This window comes from Ranitomeya imitator, chromosome 2 (genome assembly GCF_032444005.1).
Source record: "Ranitomeya imitator isolate aRanImi1 chromosome 2, aRanImi1.pri, whole genome shotgun sequence".
Lineage (NCBI taxonomy): Eukaryota > Metazoa > Chordata > Amphibia > Anura > Dendrobatidae > Ranitomeya > Ranitomeya imitator.
In genome coordinates this window covers 166,471,932-166,479,295 of record NC_091283.1, presented here as the reverse complement: position 1 = coordinate 166,479,295, position 7,364 = coordinate 166,471,932, and positions in this window count along the sequence as shown.

The following is a 7,364-nucleotide window of genomic DNA, read 5'->3' as shown; positions in this document are numbered from 1 at the left end:
CCCAGTGTGTCCAGCATTCTGCCCCCAGTGTGTCCAGCATTCTGCCCCCAGTGTGTCCAGCATTCTGCCCCCAGTGTGTCCAGCATTCTGCCCCAGTGTGTCCAGCATTCTGCCCCCAGTGTGTCCAGCATTCTGCCCCCAGTGTGTCTAGCATATTGCCCCCAGTGTGTCCAGCAATCTGCCCCAGTGTCTCCAGCATATTGTCCCCAGTGTGTCCAGCATTCTGCCCCAGTGTCTCAAGAATTCTGCCCTCAGTGTGTCCAGCATTCTTCCCCCAGTGTGTCGAGCATCTCTGCCCCCAGTGTGTCCAGCATATTGCCCCCAGTGTGTCCAGCATTCTGCCCCCAGTGTGTCCAGCAATCTGCCCCCAGTGTGTCTAGCATCCTGCCCCCAGTGTGTCCAGCATATTGCCCCAAGTGTGTCCAGCATATTGCCCCAAGTGTGTCCAGCATATTGCCCCCAGTGTCTCCAGCATTCTGGCCCCCAGATTGCCGTTCACAAACAAAAACAAAACTAGTTCTCCTCACCTGTCCATGCTCCAGCAGCGAAGCTCCCTCCATGCTGCTGAAGCGCGCACTCGTCGGCGACTGACAATGACATCAGATGCCGGCGACGTGCGCGCTGCGGCTGACTTCAGCTGCCAGCCTCCAATTGGCTGACGGCTGTTAACTATTGACGTGCGCTGGCCCGCTCGTCAAAAGCGTTAAACTGCTGCAGCGCTGGTAGGCGCCAGGTGAGCAGATGAGACCGGGCCCGATGTGGGCCCCCTCTGCCCACCAGGCCCATACGCCAGTCAGGGCAGTAATGCCCTGATGGCGGCGGTCAATCTGAGCGGTTGCCCAGGGCCCCCCCCCCCACACCATTGGGCCCTGGGCTGCCGCCCAGATTGACCTCATTATAATCCACCCCTGGCGGGAACCATAGTCAGGAAATAGCCAGAGGTCGGTGCACGGTAGCAGCAGTGTAGTTGGGAGAATAAGTGGGAATCGTAGTCAGGAATTAGCCAGAGGTCGGTACATAATAATAATATTCTTTATTTTTATATAGCGCTAACATATTCTGTAGCGCTTTACAGGTTGCACATATTATCATTGCTGTCCCCCCGTTGGGGCTCACAATCTAGGTTCCCTATCAGTATGTCTTTGGAATGTGGGAGGAAACCCACGCAAACATGGAGAGAACATACAAACTCTTTGTAGATGTTGTCCTTGGTGGGGTTTGAGCCCAGGACTCCAGCGCTGCAAGGCTGCTGTGCTAACCACTGCGCCACCATGCTCCCATGGAGCAGGGCTGCCACTAGAAATTTTGGGGCCCCATACTGGCAAAATTTTCGGGGCCCCCTTGAAACTCCGCCCAGGCTCCACCCCAGCCCCGCCTCCAGGCTCCACCCCACGAACTGTCCACAGTCCCACCGCTCTCTCTTGGAAAAACTCCACTTCTCACCTATCACACATTAACAGTTCCCATCACCAGATCACACATATAGCCGGCAGCTTTTGTTTTGGCCAAAAGATTTTTTAAGCCGCCACCATAACACGGTAGACACTTTTGGCCGGGCCCTACTCTACTGTAACCTACTAAATATTTGTTAAAATATGCAATACAATTTAGGTATATTTTTATTTATTTTTCAATTTTTAAAATGACCTATAATACTACATACAAGGAACAAATACCACAGCACTATGACCAGATGACATATTACCACCACAGTGATCGAATAATATAAAATACAAGGAACAAATACCGCTACACCATGACCAGACCGCATATAACCACAAATGACTGAATACTACAATACTGATCAGTAATAAAAAAAAACCCACAATACTATCACCATCAGTGCCATTATGCACAGGAGATCTGTAATTAGTAAGCAGTGTCTGTGTACAGGTAATACAGTGATCACCAGTGACATTATACACAGGAGCTCTGTATATAATGTATAGGTAATACAGTGATCACTGGTGACATTGTACACAGGACCTCTGTATATAGTATACAGTGTATAGTGTCAGTGTATAGGTAACACTGACTCACCAGTGACGTCTCTAGGTGAAGTCCTTCATCTTTCATCCAGCACAGACCGCCATCACTTCATCCAGCCAGGACTCGTCTCTGCAGGAAATAAAACAGTTATCTCGAGTTCCTCTTGTAGAACACATTACTTAATTTTCCCAACTTCTACATTACACCACATGAAGAAGGCAACATAGTATCACTCTACACAGTAACAGGACCGCCCCCCCATTTAAAACAGTATACTCAAAAAATAAAATAAATACATCACTGCAATAATAATATCCCTTAATTAGCCCCTATGGTAATATTCGCCATGCTGGCCACCGTGTGTCTCATTCCAGGCTCCAGCCATATGTTCTCCCATCCTGCCCTCATGAGTATCCATTCTGCCCCATATGATCTCCCCATCCTGCCCCATCTGTCTCCATCGTATCCATCCTGCCCCATCTGTCTCCAATCTTGCCCCATCTGTCTCCATTCTGCCCCATCTGTTTCCAATCCTGCCCCATCTGTGTCCAGCACTCTGCCCCATCTGTGTCCAGCACTCTGCCCCATCTGTGTCCAGCACTCTGCCCCATCTGTGTCCAGCACTCTGCCCCATCTGTGTCCAGCACTCTGCCCCATCTGTGTCCAGCACTCTGCCCCATCTGTGTCCAGCACTCTGCCCCATCTGTGTCCAGCACTCTGCCCCATCTGTGTCCAGCACTCTGCCCCATCTGTGTTCAGCACTCTGCCCCATCTGTGTCCAATCCTGCCCCATCTGTGTCCAGCACTCTGCCCCATCTGTGTCCAGCACTCTGCCCCATCTGTGTCCAGCACTCTGCCCCATCTGTCCAGCACTCTGCCCCATCTGTGTCCCGCACTCTGCCCCATCTGTGTCCAGCACTCTGCCCCATCTGTGTCCAGCACTCTGCCCCATCTGTGTCCAGCACTCTGCCCCATCTGTGTCCAATCCTGCCCCATCTGTGTCCAATCCTGCTCCATCTGTGTCCAATCCTGCCCCATCTGTGTCCAGCACTCTGCCCCATCTGTGTCCAATCCTGCCCCATCTGTGTCCAGCACTCTGCCCCGTCTGTGTCCAATCCTGCCCCGTCTGTGTCCAGCACTCTGCCCCATCTGTTTCCAATCCTGCCTCATCTCTGTCCAGCACTCTGCCCCATCTCTGTCCAGCACTCTGCCCCATCTCTGTCCAGCACTCTGCCCCATCTCTGTCCAGCACTCTGCCCCATCTCTGTCCAGCAATCTGCCCCATCTCTGTCCAGCACTCTGCCCCATCCCTGTCCAGCACTCTGCCCCATCCCTGTCCAGCACTCTGCCCCATCTGTGTCCAATCCTGCCCCATCTGTGTCCAGCACTCTGCCCCATCTGTGTCCAATCCTGCCCCATCTCTGTCCAGCACTCTGCCCCATCAGTGTCCAGCACTCTGCCCCATCAGTGTCCAGCACTCTGCCCCATCAGTGTCCAGCACTCTGCCCCATCTCTGTCCAGCACTCTGCCCCATCTCTGTCCAGCACTCTGCCCCATCTCTGTCCAGCACTCTGCCCCATCTCTGCCCAGCACTCTGCACAGCACTCTGCCCCATCTCTGCCCAGCACTCTGCCCAGCACTCTGCCTCATCTCTGCCAAGCACTCTGCCCCATCTCTGTCCAGCACTCTGCCCCATCTCTGTCCAGCACTCTGCCCCATCTCTGTCCAGCACTCTGCCCCATCTCTGTCCAGCACTCTGCCCCATCTCTGTCCAGCACTCTGCCCCATCTCTGTCCAGCACTCTGCCCCATCTCTGTCCAGCACTCTGCCCCATCTCTGTCCAGCACTCTGCCCCATCTCTGTCCAGCACTCTGCCCCATCTCTGTCCAGCACTCTGCCCCATCTCTGTCCAGCACTCTGCCCCATCTCTGTCCAGCACTCTGCCCCATCTCTGTCCAGCACTCTGCCCCATCTCTGCCCAGCTTTCTGCCCCCCCTGTGTCCAGCTTTACTGCCCCGTGTCCAGCTTTCTGCCCCCCCTGTGTCCAGCTTTACTGCCCCCTCTGTGTCCAGCTTTCTGCCCCCCCTGTGTCCAGCTTTCTGCCCCCCCTGTATCCAGCTTTCTGCCCCCCCTCCTGTGTCCAGCTTTACTGCCCTGGGCCCACCCCCCCGGATCGCCGCTCTCAATAAAAAAATAAAAAAAGTTCTGCTTACCTGCCGCGCTCCTGCTCTCTCCACGCAGCTGCACCGTGCACTCGCTGGCGACTGACAATGACGTCAGACGCCAGCGACCTGCACGCTGCGGCTGGCGGCTGTTAACTATTGACGTGCGGGCGCGGGCCCGCACGTCAATAGCGTACAGCTGTAGCGCCGGCCGCCACTAAGGGCCCGGTTCAGCCTGCGGCTGCCGGTAGGGGCCCGGTGAGCAGGTAAGAGGGCCCCCTCTGCTCACCAGGCCCCATACGCCAGTCACGGCTGTAATGCCCTGATGGCGGCCCTGCCATGGAGCAGCAGTGTAGTTGGGAGGATAAGTAGGTAATATAGTCGGGATATAGCTAGAGGTCGGTACATGGAGCAGCAGTGTAGTTGGGAGGATAAGCAGGTAATGTAGTCAGAATATAGCCAGAGGTCAGTGCATGGAGAAGCAGTAGGCTCTTGAGGATAAACAGCAGGTGGGAAGAAGCTAAACTAAAGGCTGGATCGCTCCTGCATCGTTCTGGAGTTGCTGTGTTTGACGTCTCTACAGCGACCTAAACAGCGACGCTCCAGCGATCTAATTTAGGTCTGCTCTTTGTCTATATCGCTGCAGCGTCGCTGAGTGTGACGGTACCTTAACCTAAAGATGAGAAAAAGAGGTTAGATTATACTCACCTGGGTGGTCGGTCCGATCCGATGGGCGTCACGGTCCGGTCCGGTCCGGTCCGGGGCCTCCCATCTTCATAGGATGATGTCCTCTTCTAGTCTTCACGCTGCAGCTCCGGCGCAGGCGTACTTTGTCTGCCCTGTTGAGGGCAGAGCAAAGTACTGCAGTGCGCAGACGCCAGGAAAGGTCAGAGAGGCCTAGGACACATCGGGGGCTTATCTACAGCATTCCAGAATGCTGTAGATAAGCCCCTGATGCTGGTGGGCTTACCTCACCCTCGATTTTGGGGGTGACAGGTTCCCTTTAAGTAGGGTGCTCAATCAGGAGATCACAGGGTGAGCCAATCAGGAACTCAGGATGGAGACATCAGGAACAACACAGGTACTAGTATCTGATTATGAGCTTTCCAGAGAGCTGAATATCTCAGAGGGGAGAGCTGCCGCCTCGTGCACAAGAACTACTGGGTTCAAATCCTGACGATATATTTGTAAATATTATAACAATGCCACTCACTTGGAAGGGATATGAGGTATCACAGGAACCGTTTCTATTTTTATAGTCCGGCTGGTTTATTTCAGTCCTCATAGACCACATTACAGGAAACTCCAATACAGCCCTTGTCCTGCACAAAGTGAAACATAAAGAAAAAAAGTCCATACAATGGTGCTCAGGGGCGGATTATCAGAGGGTCAATATGGGCGGTAGCCCAGGGCCCAGTGGTCTGGGGGGGCCCTGGGCTACCGCAGATTAACCCTCTGATAATAATCCTCTGTGACTGCCCGCCGGGCGGCGTTTATGTGCCCCCCGGACCCAGTGGGCAGAGAGAGGGGGCCCGCATCGGGCCCCTTCTCATCTGCTCACCGGGTCCCTTCCGGCGCTGCGGCGGTTTCCTATTGATGTGCGGGCGCGCGCCCGCACGTCAATAGTTAACAACAACAGCCGCCAGCCAATTGGAGGCTGGCAGCTGATGTCGGCCGCAGCGCACACGTCGCCGGCGTCTGACGTCATTGTCAGTCGCCGGCGAGTGTGCGCTGCTGCAGGGAGCTCGCCACCTGGAGCGCGGACAGGTGAGGAGACTGCTTGTTTTTTTGTTTTTTTTGGATCAGTTATCGGTGGACACACTGGGGGGCATTGCTGGAGGACACACTGGGGGGCAATGCTGGAGGACACACTGGGGGGCAATGCTGGAGACACTGGGGCAGATTGGAGGACACACTGGGGGCAATGATGGAGACAGCAGGGCAGATTAGAGGACACACTGGGGGGCAATGCTGGAGACACTGGGGCAGATTGGAGGACACACTAAGGGCAATGCTGGAGACACTGGGGCAGATTGGAGGACACACTGGGGGCAATGCTGGAGACAGTGGGGCAGTTTGGAGGACACTGGGGGGGCAATGCTGGAGGACACAGTGGGGCAGATTGCTGGAGACAGTGGGGCAGATTGCTGGAGACAGTGGGGCAGATTGCTGGAGACAGTGGGGCAGAATGCTGGAGACAGTGAGGCAGATTGGAGGACACACTGGGGGGGCAATGCTGGAGACACTGAGGCAGATTGGAGGACACACTGGGGGCAATGCTGGAGACAGTGGGGCAATGCTGGAGACAGTGGGGCAGATTGCTGGAGGACACACTGGGGGGCAATGCTGGAGGACACACTGGGGGCAATGCTGGAGACAGTGGGGCAGATTGCTGGAGACAGTGGGGCAGATTGCTGGAGACAGTGGGGCAGATTGCTGGAGACAGTGGGGCAGAATGCTGGAGACAGTGAGGCAGATTGGAGGACACACTGGGGGGGGGGGGCAATGCTGGAGACACTGGGGCAGATTGGAGGACACACTGGGGGCAATGCTGGAGACAGTGGGGCAGATTGCTGGAGACAGTGGGGCAGATTGCTGGAGTCAGTGGGGCAGAATGCTGGAGACAGTGAGGCAGATTGGAGGACACACTGGGGGGGGCAATGCTGGAGACACTGGGGCAGATTGGAGGACACACTGGGGGCAATGCTGGAGACAGTGGGGCAGATTGCTGGAGGACACACTGGGGGGCAATGCTGGAGGACACACTGGGGGGCAATGCTGGAGACAGTGGGGCAGATTGCTGGAGGACACACTGGGGGGCAATGCTGGAGGACACACTGGGGGGCAATGCTGGAGACAGTGGGGCAGATTGCTGGAGACAGTGGGGAAGATTGCTGGAGACACTGGGGCAGATTGCTGGAGACACTGGGGCAGATTGCTGGAGACACTGGGGCAGATTGCTGGAGACACTGGGGCAGATTGCTGGAGACACTGGGGCAGATTGCTGGAGACACTGGGGCAGATGATTGCTGGACACACTGGGGCAATGCTGGATACACTGGGGCAGATGATTGCTGGACACACTGGGGCAATGCTGGAGACACTGGGCCAGATTGCTGGACACACTGGTGGTAATATGCTGGACACACTGGGGCAGATTGCTGGACACACTGTCTGGGGGCAATATGCTGGACATACTGGGGCAGATTGATG